Here is a 15,154-nt window from a genome sequence, read left to right as displayed (position 1 = left end):
TTTAATATAGGGTTTCTATTTTTTGTTTAAATCATGAATCTATAGAATACTACTTTATTTTAGATTCAAAAGTTATCATTAATTTCAAAATCTAACGGTCCGTTATAGTAATAATGTATTACTACTATATTGATATTTTATTATAAATTCGATTCATACTTTTGATAGTTGTCTAAATTCTAATTGAGATGTCAACTAATTATATCTAAATTTATAATTTGGTGATAAGTTAATAGGTATATTATACAACTATGATATAAATTACACCAAAAAAAGTTTTATTATGATGTATTGCTATTAATTAAAATTATTATTTTTATAATTGTTATTTATTAATATTTTAATGTCTATTGCGTACTTTTGTTTTAAAAAAAATAAAAATTACTTTTCTCCCCCGAGTCCCGACAATAATAAAATTATCATTTTACTTTATTTATCATATATATATAAGATATACAATATATAATATAGAAAAATAAGTATATTTTTAAGAAATATGAAGATAAAGTTAAACAAAATTAATAAAATAGATTATTTGAAAAATTATACTAACAAAGGTGTTGTTATTTGTTTTCTAGTTTATACATGTATTTGAATATGTTGTTAGATTTACCTCAGAACACATGTATGTTATTTTGAACATTTATTTATTGTTATTAATAGTGAAACTAATGTTTTAAATTATAAGTCAAAATTTCAAAAAAGAAATATTTTTACGAAGGTAAAAATAAAATTCGAATAACTCGATAAGAAGCCGATAACTCGAAAACATGTTAAAAACTCGATAAACTCGTAGGCTCGATAAACTCGATAAGGGCACGATAACTCGAAAATATGTGAAAAAACTCGATAAACTCGAAAACTCGTTAAAAACTCGTTAAACTCAAAAACTCGTTAAAAAACTCGTTAAGTTCGAAAGCTCGCGAACTGCTCGAACTCGACTCGTGTATTACCCGAGCCGAGCTCGAACACAAAATTCAGACTCGATTATTTTTAAGGTCGACTCGACTCAATAAAAAAAAGCTCGAACTCGACTGTAAAAAATTCGAACTCGGCTCGAATTACAGCCCTACTTGTGTAGGTTTTTTGATGATTTTCGTACTTTTCACGAGTCATTCGCTTATATGAACTTTAGGGGTTGTTTGGTCCTTTTAATATGTTATGTTTCTATCAACTTTAAGTAATTTGGTTTCATAAATGAATTTTAGAGATGCGGAGTTTTCTAAACAAAATTGCAGATGTCATCTTCCTTATCATACTCAAGTCACACATGTAACATCACAAATGATACTACGATTTGATAAGTATTCAATATTAAGGTCTGTTACATCATTCGATCTGTAAAAATAACATTCGTCATTTCACTGTGTCGATTTAAGAGAGTTACTTTTTTTTAATATACAGAATTAGTCTGTGTTAGAGACCAGTTTTTGTTTATGATAATTCATAATCATGTTGTAATTGTTCAAATACAGCGAATGTGGATATCCAGTACTTGGTCATGTAGCTTGGCTTGAAATTCATATGAAGATAAGCACTTTGAAGTTGTCACCGAATACAGCATATACAGCTTATCTTGAGTTTAGACTCTCGGATTACAGTCCGCTATGGAATTCACCTGCCCATAGAGGCTGTTGTTGGAATACCTGGGGAAGAAATCACAAAGGAGACTGTTTATTTGGACCCTCGAATACCAAAGTCTGAAAGCAAATGTCATTATCCTTATAAGAAGTGGAAGGAAAAAGATTCAGATTATAAATTTCCTATTCCTTTTGAGGTGAAGCTAGGTGATTACTTTAACAAAGAAGGGGAGAACAGGGAACTGGAGATAATTATTAAAGAAGTGAAAAGTGGCAGACCTAAGTGCGGTATCCATTGTGCTGGTATAGAAATGCGACCTAAGCGTAGTGCAAATCTCTGATCATGAGTCGTGCTCTGCTTGCTCTTCATTTGCGATAAAGATCAGGATCATTGTCACGGTTCTTTGGCCGTTGGAACAAATAATATCAGATGAAGTAGCTTAAAGGTATGAAGAACTATTTGGAGGTTGTTTTATTTTCTTTATGTTTCATTTAAATCAACAACAATATCTATCTGTCAAAAACAATGTATGATGTTGTTGACATGTTCTTCCTTTTACTTGTGTGTTATCAACATACAACATTCTTCAAGGCTGATGCATACTTTCTGATTCCCTTTCTATGCAATTATCTCGATTAATTAGTTGGCGTAGTTGTTGAGTCTTGATTGGTGAATAATTATAATGATTTGAGACCTGCTCCATTGCTAATTTGAGAAGCTTTGTTAAACTTGAGCTTGCTCTTCTGTTTCTACACAACAGAAGATCTAAAATCAAAACATTTTATATAAATCAATTCCATCTCATTCACCATTAATTGTCAGTATCTTCCTTTCTGTACCGAAATGAAGAACCTTTTTCTTTTTTGCTATTTTGAAGAACTTTTTTCTATTTGAGATCGAAGTTTCGTCTAGGGAGAATAGATCAGATCGGCGCGGCTTTCCTACAACCCGTTACTTCTAAAGACTGCCCTCTCTCGGCTACTAGTTAGGATTCTTAAGCTTCCATAATTTAAAAATCTCGAAATCAAACACTTTTATCAAGTTATATTATGGGAGATTTTACAATATTTATTGCGTTAATTGCAAGATTATTTGGGAATTAATATTTAGGACCAGTGTTCTTTGCTCAAACACCAAAAACTGATGAAGGTTTTTTACCAAGCCTCCCAAATCAATATCCAATCAAATGTAGCATCAGCGCTTACCTGGCACAAAGGAGCCATCAACCAGCCAAGTCATCATCGATGAGTTGTCACTTGTCACGCTAAAAGATTAATTTTCTCTCATATTTTAGCCGACCACATAAACAAATCTCTTTTCCCACCTTATCCAACCCCACTGCTCTTTTTTCCTTTAGCAAATTTATAACTTGTCTTTTCTCTCTCACCCCTCATAATTATTTCTAGTTTCATTGCATAGACTCTCCCAGACAAAAAGCAAAAAGAAAAAGTCAATCTGTTATAAGCATCCAATGCTCATGCTCCTCATATTTTTCTTCTTGTAAAAAATCTACACACTCTTATACATACATGCAAAATCAAGAATTGAAATTAGTTGGAAAAATTTCGTAACTAACAAATAATTCGATAGTTGCTGAAATTTTTCGAGGTAATAAATATTTGTAGCATTTCTTGCATATTTTTGTTCTTGTTGTTGTTATAATGGGAAATAGAAATGGCCCATCAAACCACCTAGGTGAATTACTACGTTTAAGACAAGAAGAAGATTCCGGCGATGATCATGGCCGGAATTTCGTTTCCGGCCAAACACTAGGCTCAGTGATCAACGCTGACAAAGATTATCCGACGCTACTCGATGTTTTACGGCAAGATTCCGGAGGAAAAAACAAGAAGAAATGGAAGGGTTTTAAGGAGAAGCTCCGGCTCCGGCGTGGCGGCTCCGCCTGGTGCTCGGCAAGCCGCATGCTTATATCCGACGTTGTGATGAACAATACAATATTGAATAATAGGATGATCATGGGCAGGGGTGAAATGCAGGAGAATTTGAGTAGAATTGGCCAGAGCAGAGAAATGGTGGGGCCGGGAAATGACGTCACGCCGGAGAATACGGCGGTGGTGGTGGCGGAGGAGGGTGGAGAAGAAGGTCCGGCAAGGTTGTCATTGATGGCATTATTGGAGAGTGAAATGGAAATGGGGTTCGAGACGGAATTTATAGTCGAGGATGAGGTGGCGGAGGACGACGGAGACGTGGAGGGTGGTGGTGGTGGTGGTGCCGGAGAAATGAATGGTGGTGGTTGTTGTGTATGCATGGTCAGGGATAAAGGATCAGCCTTTATACCATGTGGGCATACATTTTGTAGGTTGTGTTCGAGGGAGCTTTGGGTAAAAAGAGGGAATTGTCCTCTTTGTAATACTAAAATCTTGGAAATTCTTGATATTTTCTAATCACTAATTTGTGGAATTTACCATTGCCATTTCACAGTGATTTTATTTACTCCGATCATTGATTCGAGATTTGTTGTTTTTGGTGATACAGTTTGTAAGTTGATCATGAATTGAACAGTGTACTTGTGGACTGATTTGAGCTGTGTGTCAATTTTTGGTGCAAATTACAAGGTTGAGCTTTTGGATGAAACAGAACCCGCAAGTACTACACTCGATTTTGGAAAATCAGTATATGATGCTAAGTTATATTAGTACCCTTTTTCTTTCTTTTATTTGCTACAAGTGTCGTAACAATTGTTGAATTCGAAAAATTAACCAAATATATAGATTTGAACATCGGATACTAACAAAATTAGTTGTAATTAAATATATGGGAATTTATTGATGCATTCGAGTTTATGAAAAACGTCAAGTATCATGAATTGTTTCCTAAAATATCCCCTAAATGCTTATATGACAAAGAAATGACCAGTTTCGCTTGCAGTTAGACTAAAATGAAATTATATGGTGGGATCAACATGATTAATTGATAAAAAAAATTATAATAAAATATAATTATCATGTACATATATATGATCTCATAAATTAAAACGTGTTAAATATTATGACCCATCGAAAACAAGTTTCGAAGCTCCTAATACAACTGATTTAGGATTTTCATAACCTCGGTTGTAACTTGTGAGTTGTGAGTACAAAAGAAAACAAATAGAATGCTGGAATATGCATGCGAGCTCAAAGTCCTTGCTGAGTTGAATACATCAACCGGCCGGCCTATAATCAATTTTAGTTGAAATGTTCGGCCTATTGACAGATGAGTAAAACACAGTGTACTACACTTTTGCCACTGTCGTGATCAAAAGCGTTGAGTCATCCATTAATCAAAAATAACGCGGTGTATTATTTATATATTTATTATTTTTTTATCATATCATATACTTGCTCTGTCTTTTTCATTTTTTTATATTTTCATTTTTTGATGTCTCATTCATTTTTTTATATTTCAAAACTTACCAAAAATAATTAATGGGTGCTCTTATTTCTCCACTTTTTCTTCCTTTTCACACTACTTTTATTCCACTATCTCACTTTTATACATTAAAAATCAACGAGTCTCGTTACTTCATCCACTTTTCCTTCTCTTTTTCACTATTTTATACATATTTCTTTCAAATAATCAAATTTTGACCGTCTTTAACTTTATGTGATTATTTATAAACAAATACTCGTCGTACGAAATTTAATCATGGAGATAAGCACTAATCATGCTTTTCATGCCTTCTAATTAACTTTAAAAACACCAATTTGGTTACCTAGTACTTCATATGTCCCATTAAATTTTATACATTATTTTTGACACATTTTTCAATTCTCATTTAAAGTATAGCTGTACAATATTTTTTAATTTTTTTCTGAATAAATTTTATATTTAAATTTTTGTTAAAGAAAATATTTTAAACTATATTTTATAAAAATTTCAAAATACGTATAAATAATAAAGATATAGAACCGGCTAGACCGGAGGAAGTATTATTTTAGGTTTTGTGGTTTAGTTGTACTAATCCCAAGTTCACGGCAAAGGTAGTCAAAGAGGACCACAATTACAGATGACTGGTTAGTAAAATAATGAAAAGACAATTCTCGAATAACTAATGTTTAAGGTGGAATCAAATGCTCACCAGAACAAATTTTTTTTTTTTTGCCGAAAAGAAGGAAACTTTTATTACTTCAAATCATTACATAGAACGGAAAGGAATTCCGGATGGACATTTTCCTTTTCCCACTTACGATCAGCTAGAGAAGAGCTATAACTCGCTAGATAATGAGCTACGCTATTCGCAGATCGTTTAACAAATCTTAACATCACGTTTTTTTCCTGCAACTCCACAAGAAGCTGTCTACACTCGTCTACCAACCTACCAACATAAGAGAGTGTGACATACGAACTCCGAATCCATTGAACCACCACCAGGCAGTCCGTCTCCACCAGAACATCACGGTGTTGCTTCTGTTTGACCCAGCTTAATGCCTCACGGATCCCCATTGCCTCAGCTGCTTCCGGACTAACCATACCCTGGTAACACTTAGACATTGCTTCAATCAGTTCTCCTCTGTGATCTCGTACAACTTGAGCATGGCTGTACCTGTTTGTGTTGCTAAAGAGTGCCGCATCAGTATTGATCTTAACCTTGTTAAACACTGGAGCTTGCCAAGAAACTATACTGTCTTCAGGAAACACATGTCCTAAAGAGATGTCAAAAGTTCTATCTTGGACGAATTGCCATTGGTTAAGTACGGACAAAGCTGACTGAACTACCTCTGAAGCTGTCAAACATTTCTGAGACCACACTAAGTCATTCCGGTTCTTCCACACCATCCAGCACAGCATAACTGAGTTTATGATTGAAGGACCATTACATTGATCAAACACTAGCTGCAACCAATTTCCAAACGATTGAAATGCACCTGTAATACTGGGAAGTGCTGCTGCAGTCCTGCAATTTTCTACAAATGAGCATGTCACCAATGAATGCAAAATAGACTCTGCATCCTCATTACAAACCGGACAAATGCTATTAACACGAACTTGCTTAATACGAAGGAGATCTTTAGTGGGTAAACAATTGTTAACTGATCTCCAAAAAAAATTCTTCACTTTTGGTGGGATTTTTAGATTCCACAGTTTCCTCCAAAAGCCCGAGTTGTCCAAATTTCTTCTTCTATCAGACTGCAGCGTTATATAGGCACTTTTCACTGAATAAACCCCCAGCTTCTCATGTCTCCAAAACCAGTTATCCTCATTATCGTCACCCAAGGGGATAGATAGGATGAGATTAGAATCTCTGTCATCAAATATATCATGAATAAGGTCGACATCCCACTGCTTGATACCTGTTATCATAAGCGAAGATACTGTTTGATTGATCAACGATTCAGAGACAGTATGAATATATGGATCATTAGCCTCTGGTAACCATGGAGTACCCTCTATGAACACAGAATGACCTCCCCCTATTCGACAAGAAACTCCTCGCTTGACCAAGTCTTGGGCTTCTAACACACTCCTCCAAATGTAGCTTGGGTTACTACCAAGCTTGGCTGTTAAGATCGATTCAGAAGGATAATACCTGGCTTTAAAAAGTCTTGATACCAACTTATCTGGATGAACTAAAAATCTCCAAATTTGCTTCCCTAGCAAGGCTATATTAAAATCCCGAACGTTTCGAAATCCCATACCACCCTCACTCTTTCTTGCACTCATCCTATCCCATGACATCCAGTGAATGGATTTTTGCTTAGCAGGATTCGTGTTCCACCAGAATTTACACATAGATCTCTCTAACTCCTTACAAGTGTCGATAGGAATAAGAAAGACACTCATTGTGTAATTAGGAAGGGATTGAGCAGTAGACTTGATTAATACCTCCTTTCCACCTCTAGATAATTTCTTTTTATCCCAGCCCTGCAACTTCTCCTGCATCTTCTCCTTAATATAGCCAAAATCTACCGTTTTTTTCTTGTGCAAAAAGCTTGGTAAACCCAAATACAAGCTATTTCCATCCGCCTCCTTAAAACTCAGCTGCTGACACAGGCTACTTTTAAGCGCATTGCCAACATTCCGACTGAAAATGACAGAAGATTTGTCAATGTTAATTTGTTGACCTGAAGCCTGTTCAAAAATATGAAGCATTTCCTGCACCCTACTTACACACTCCACATCCGCTTTACAAAAGATATAACAATCATCTGCAAAAAACATGTGTGAAATGGGAGGCGCTGACCGAGCAACTTTAATACCCTGCAAAAGCCCTCTCCTCTCATAGCTACGAATAAGAGATGTAAGACCTTCAATGCAAATCAAAAAAAGGTAAGAAGAGAGGGGATCCCCCTGTCTAATACCTCGAGAGGGCATAACAGAACCAAACACTTTACCAGCATGAGCAATTTGATAATACACTGATGATATGCAAGCCATGTACATGTTCACCACTCTCTGATCAAATCCCATTTTTGTCAAAACCGCTGCCAAAAAGTCCCATTCAACACGATCATAAGCCTTGCTCATGTCTATTTTTAATGCCATCCATCCCTGCTTTCCTGTGGTCTTTCTTTTCATGAAGTGCATTAACTCATGCGCAATCATGATATTATCAGAAATTAAACGGCCCGGAATGAAAGCGCTTTGAGTGTCTGAAATAATTGCATCTATAATTTCTTTGAGACGATTTGCCAAGACCTTAGAGATGATTTTATAAAGCACATTGCAGAGAGAAATTGGACGAAGGTCCGTCATGAACTGTGGATTTTTCTTCTTAGGAATTAGAGCAATGTTGGTTGCTATGAGATTCTTGTCAATGATACCAGTGTCAAAGAAATTCTTGACAACAGCTACCACATCTGCACTAAGAGTTTTCCAGAATTTTTGATAGAATCCGGGTGTCATGCCGTCTGGTCCTGGGCTCTTGTCTGGGTGCATGTGAAACAATGCTTGCTTCACTTCAGTTTCTGTCACTGGGCTCAATAGCATGACATTTTGAGCATCAGTTATCTTTCTCTCGATACCTTGAACTACTTCAGTCCATTCTGTATTAGAAGTTTGAAATAACTTCGAGAAATATCCTGTTATGACTTCCTCCAAACCACTATTCCACTGAACATCCTGACTTTCATTGTTTTTCAGACTCCTGATGTGATTAAGGACACGCCTATTCTTCATAGAAGCATGAAAAAACTTACTATTACTATCACCCTCTCTGAGCCACAACTGTTTTGATCTCTGTCGCCAAAAAATTTCTTGCTGCGTATAGATCTCAGATAGCTTTTTCTGCTCCTCTTTAATCATTGCCAAAGAATAGTCATCACGTCTACCTTTTAAAGCTTTAATTGTCCTCTTGCATTGGTGAATTCTGTTCTTAAAGCTTCCTGTTATATCTTTACCCCAACTGGAAAGAATCTCAGAACATTGCTCCAACTTTTCATAGAAAGAACGACTCATGCCACTACTCCAGACTTCCTCTACTATTTGTTGGCACATAGGCTCTCGTAACCAAGCATTTTCAAATCTGAACCGCTTAACTTGAAAATCAACTTTTAATGTATGAAGCTCAAGAAGGATGGGACAATGGTCCGAAGTTGATATTTCTAAGTTAAAAAGCTTTGCCTCTGGAAACTTACTCATAAAATCAGCAGAAACCAATGCACGATCAAGCCTAACCTCTATTAAGTCAGCTGTTCCTGATCCTCTCTCCCATGTAAATGGATAGCCAACCAGTTCCATGTCATGCAGGTGACAATCCTCGACAACATTTCTGAATCCCTGAATCAACTGATGTGGATACGGCCTACCACCCTGCTTATCTGCCTGAGACATAACGTTGTTCATATCCCCTATTAAACACCAAGGCAAAGCACTGTGACTTGACAACGTACGAATTAGCCTCCAAGTTTCATCTCGTTTACTTCTATCAGGTTCCCCATATAAGCCAGTCACTCTAAAATCGACACCATCCTTATTCCTTACTACGACATCTATGTGATTCTTGCTATACGACTTCAAAGTTACCTCGTTTTGATACCTCCAAATCATAGCAACTCCTCCACTATGTCCCTGAGTTTCCACGACCACATTTCCTTCAAAGCCAACTGTCTGTGTGAACTTCTCTACTGTTGCTTGTCTACACAATATCTCACTTATAAAAATGAAATCGGGTTTCTTTTGGAGAATAATCTCCTTTAGGAATTGAAAAGCCCATGGGGTCCCAAGCCCATGGCAATTCCATCCTAGGATACTCATAATGATAGGCGAGCACTCCCATGAGTACTCGCCAGAAGCCCGTTTTTTGAACCATTATTTTTGTCTGTTGTTGCCTCGTCTGTTAAAACAAGATTATCCTCCTCAGAAGTCATAATAATATCTTTATTTTGGCCCGAACAATTATCAATACCAAGCCCATCACCTGCCCTTCTTTTTTTCGTTTCTATGACAGACACATTCCTTTGATTTAGCTGCTCCGTAATTATCTGAGCGTTTGTTACACTATTGTTACCAAACTCGTTTCCCGCTCGTGAGATAATATTTTGAAGATTTGCAATCCCCTTATCCTCTCCTTGTCTACCCGTTTCCGTAATCAGTGGAGATTGTCGTGGATCTTGACGAAATCCATCTTGCTCGCCAGTAGCATCCTGCCTCTCCATGCCTGAGCTTGAATCTCCAGTTTCCATGCCATTTCGTAACCACTTGGCACCTATTGGTTTGACCTGATTTCTAAAAGGAGCTCGCATCCAGGGGCCATAAGGCTTGACAATATTATTCTCTGGCATCTCAAATAGCTTGCTGCAGAATTTCTCCGAATGACCAACAATACCACAGATGAAACAGAAAGTTGGAATGTTTTCGTATTTGAAATTCGCCCAGAACCATTCATCCCCTGCCATTTTAATCTTCATTCGTCGTTTCAGTGGCTTTCTAAGATCAATGGAGACTCGGATTCTCATATAATCACGCCATACCTCTACAAAATTGCTAGGACACCCCTTAATAAACTCACCAACGTAGTTACCAATTCCCTGTATTATTTTTTCTGACATAAAGCCAATTTTCAAATCATGCACCTGTATCCATACTTCCATCTTGTTCAGGTCGACATTCCTTGGATTTTCACCATTCTTCAAACGAGCCAGCACCAATGCACGTCTGTTAAAAGACCACGGACATCCTTCCATTACCCTCTTCACATCTATCTCATGGTAAAACTGAAATAGGTATAGGTTCATATCCAACTCCTTCATATAGACTCCCTTTCCAGGTTTCCACAAAGCAGCCATAGTCTGTTGCATTGCTGCAAATTCCACCTTTCCTTCCGATATGAATCTGCCCACCACACATAACTCTGGATTGAAACCCTGAACCTGCATACCATTTTCATCCCCTGTTGATCCCAAAAACTCCAATCCTCCTTCCTCCTCATCCTCCAATGAAATAATGTTCATACTTTGCACTATATCCATCACAATGATTGATAAAAGAAGAAGAAAAACAAAGACGAAAGTGACAAAAATACGATGACAAATCAAACCATGTCAGATGACAAGACTAGTTTTGTGCTTCTTTATAGTCAAAGTTTGCAATTAAGTTTTTAATATAACTACAGTTTTAGTTTACGAAAAAACGCTCACCAGAACAAATTTAAAATAAAATATGGTACACAGTTCTTTCAATTGGAGGAAAGGAAAACTTCAAAACCTCTTAAACGCGTATAACACTGACAGTTAAACCAGGCTAAATTAATAATCTCAATTAATTAATAATTTTATGTAATTCGGACTCGGATCCTTTAATATAAATTAATAATTCGTTAAATTTATAAGATAATAATTTTTTATTATAATATATCAATCCCATATAATATATAAATTAATAATTTTATTTTAATTATATATTTATTCTAAAATTAATTTCAAAGTATGATACGTTTTGAAACTAATTTGTCCATGTATTTCATTTTGTATTTTTTTTATCGTAATTAACCCGCAGCCGCTACCCTTGCATTATAGAGTTCTAGAGAAAATTATGAAATGTCATTGTTTTTTTTAAATCATTTATTAAAACCGGCTCAAACTTAGTATTGTTATCTTCCGCTTCATATTCTTTCTCATTTCGCATACAGTGTTAAATGTTCGTTCATCATACAACAATTATACCATTTTTTCATTTTCGTCAGAATAATCAATAACATTTCGACATTCATCAGGATAATCAATAACTTTTCGGCATATATCTTTGATCATTTAAACATAAACGTATAAAGGTTCTATCATTTTTTCATTATTTTTTATATTTTCAATGAGATCGTCATGAATAATTTTGTTACACGATAATAGTATTTCTTAACTAGAAAATGTATTTTTGTTCATTATACTACACAAACTAAAAAATAATCAAGTGTACTGTTTTGCCTAATATAATTTCAATTAAATTTACCAAGTAATTTATATTTATTATATCTTAATAGATAAAATATTCATCTAATAAATGAATTAGCGGGTTGGATTGAATGACCCGTTTAATAAAAGGGACAGTTTATTGTCATGATTTTGCGATCAATATTTTTTCCGGTTGAATTAATATCATACCTAAAGTTCAATTCAATATATGAACTGACACGAACTTAACTTATAACCCAATATTAACTAACCCAGTTTTAAATGAAACATTATAAGGGTATAAACGCCAGCTTTAAGCTCTTTTTAATATAAAGTAAACAACTATCTTTCAAAATTTTTGGCTGATTTTAATTCACATCTATCCAACCGAGGATCTGATGTTATATGAAACTAGCATAAAATCGAATACGAGGCACGGGCTATATATATATCGAAATATTATCTCGAATAAACTTGCACTTATAAAAAAATAATCTTTGAATATTATAATTGATTTTTTTAACTTTATTTTATATTTGCATCACAATTATGATTATGAATAATGAATAATATATTTTTATAAATCCGATTACGTAAATTTAAATAAATGAAAGTGCGATGACATAAAATTCTTCACTGAATTGTGTTATTTCTTTTTCTTTTCATACATACCGTTAAAGTTGGATTAGATAAGTTAAGTGGTGAGAGTTTACTTTTTATAGTAGAGTTCGACTCTCGCTCATCCCGTGAAATTTTAGAATAAATACTTATTGTAAGGTATATAAGTCCAATTACTAAAAAAATCAAAATTTTATTATGATGAAAATTCTTGGACCAAGAAATAGAAGTATCATTGAAATAAAATGGGTGTATAGGAACAAAATGGATGAAAATGGTGTTAGAACAAGAAACAAAGTAAGACTGGTTGCCGAAGGCTACTCACAAAAAGAAGGAATTGATTATGATGAAAGTTTTGCTTCAGGTGCAAGACTTGAAGCAATAAGAATTTTCCTTGAATTTGTTGCACATTCCAATTTTAAGGTGTATCAAATGGATGTGAAAAGTGCATTCCTTTATGATGAACTTGAAGAAGAAGTTTATGTGCAACAACCTCCAGCCTTTATAGATCCAGAATTTTCAGATTTTGTTCATAGACTTTTGAAGGCTCTCTATGGATTGAAGTAAGCACCAAGAGTATGGTATGACACTTTATCAGAATTTCTAATCAAAAATGGATTCACTAGAGACATAATTAACAAAACTCTATTCTACAAGCAACATGGCGATGACATTATCCTAGTTCAAATCTATATGGATGATATCATTTTTGGTTTTACTAATGGGAAGCTCTGTCAAAATTTCTCAAAACTCATGCAAAGTGAATATGAGATGAGCATGATGGGAGAACTAAGTTACTTTCTTGGCCTTAAAGTTAGCCAAAGAAGTGATGGAATTTTTATTAGTCAAACTAAGTATGTCAAAGATCTTTTGAAGAAATTTAGAATGGTGGATTGCTCACCTGCATCTACCCCTATGTCTACAGCTACCAAATTGGATGAAGATAAGAAAGGAAAAAGTGATGACATATCAAACTTTAGGGGAATGATGGGATCTTTACTTTACTTGACTGCAAGTAGACCACACATCATGTTTGTTAGATGCCTATGTGCAAGATTTCAAGAAAATCCCAGAGAATCACATTTAATGGTTGTCAAGAGGATTATCAGATATTTGAAGGAAACACCAAACTTGTGATTGTGGTATCCTAAGAGAACTGGTTTTGAAGCTGTTAGATACATGGATGTAGATTTTGATGGATGCGGGTTAGACAGAAAGAGTACAAGTGAAAGCTATCAATTCCTTCATCAAAGACTTGTCAGTAAGATATATCAATATGTGTCAACTTCCACATTTGAGACTGAATATATAGATGCTGGAAGTTGTTGTGCTTAAGTGCTTTGGATTAAAAATTAACTAATGGATTATGGCCAAGCGTTACAAAAGATTCCAATCATGTGTGACAATAGTAGTGCAATATCTATTGTTGCTAATCCAGTTAATCATTCTAGAACTGTTATTCCCTAACAATACAACAAGAATTACAGAAGGGGGGATTGAATATAATTCTGGCTACTTTCTGAGATTTAAAATTGTTCTAACTTAATATATATAACAGTGTTTGATTTGCAATAAGCGGAATGAAAGAGTAATAGAAATCAAAATACTAAGTAATAAAACACAGGCTTTAAAACTTTCTGGTGGATTTGGAAGTATCAACCATATATATATATATATAAGATTGAGAACTCTGTGAAGCTTTGAATAGCTCACAGCTGTTTTACAAGTTGAACAAACAAAACTATAGAGAAATTCTTACAGAATACAGCTTGATATGTTTCTCTGAAAAATAAGCTTACTTTGTTAAATGTTCTACTTTCTACACTTGGTTTATATATCACCAAGTTACATGAAAGTTAGACAAGATAATAAAACAAAACTATATCTAGTCTAACTCCATGCTACTTCATTACTCTATTCCAGCATCTTTGAATATCTTCACATTAGCATGGAAATGGTAATGCTTCTTTGTTCTCAAAATCCTGCTTAACAGGATGCCACATTCCTTTTGCAAACACCTAACGCATGTGACTGTGTTATCACTATCAACAGCTATTTTGAATATGACCATCAGTCGGGAGTAAGTTGAACATCCGTCGGTAATATGTTGATCATCCGTCGAGAGCCTTGTAGATCATCTGTCGGGAGTCTATATGTCACTTAACTCTATTTCACTTATACAGAATTACAAGACATCTCATATTTACAATTAGTCAACCTATTCTGCATATCAATCTAGAAGTCAACATGACTTAGAGAACCCTACACAATCTACTAGACTAATACATCTTGTTTGCAGAAATGTGCTACATTACTTATTTGTTACATAAGCTACACTCTCGATGGATGTCAAATTGTCATCCGTCGGGACTATAAAGTTTATCCGTTAGGACTATATTAGATCATCCGTCGAGAGCTACAAAATTCACTAAGTCAAATCTACTAAGGTGTTTTGTTTAACTTATCATCAAGTTCACAATATATTTCTAACAATCTCCCCCAAATTATGTCTACTGTGCCATAAATTAAGAGAAACTTCATCCGTCGGGACTATATTAGATCATTCGTTGAAAGCTACAAAATTCACTAAGTCAAATCTACTAAGGTGTTTTGTTTAACTTATCATCAAG

General features: G+C 34.9%; 1 long non-coding RNA gene across 1 annotated transcript; it reads left to right on the top strand.

Annotated features, from left to right (window-relative positions):
- The first annotated feature begins 1,890 nt into the window (after positions 1-1,890).
- Positions 1,891-4,156, top strand: LOC141688858 (uncharacterized). The gene is made up of 2 exons (XR_012562176.1): positions 1,891-2,026; positions 4,078-4,156. It is a non-coding gene; the product is annotated as an uncharacterized LOC141688858 (long non-coding RNA).
- The last annotated feature ends 10,998 nt before the right edge of the window (positions 4,157-15,154 follow it).

The sequence above is a fragment of the Apium graveolens genome, chromosome 10, assembly GCF_009905375.1.
Source record: "Apium graveolens cultivar Ventura chromosome 10, ASM990537v1, whole genome shotgun sequence".
Lineage (NCBI taxonomy): Eukaryota > Viridiplantae > Streptophyta > Magnoliopsida > Apiales > Apiaceae > Apium > Apium graveolens.
Note: the sequence above shows the minus strand (reverse complement) of the source record. Positions and strands in the feature narration are given on the sequence as shown.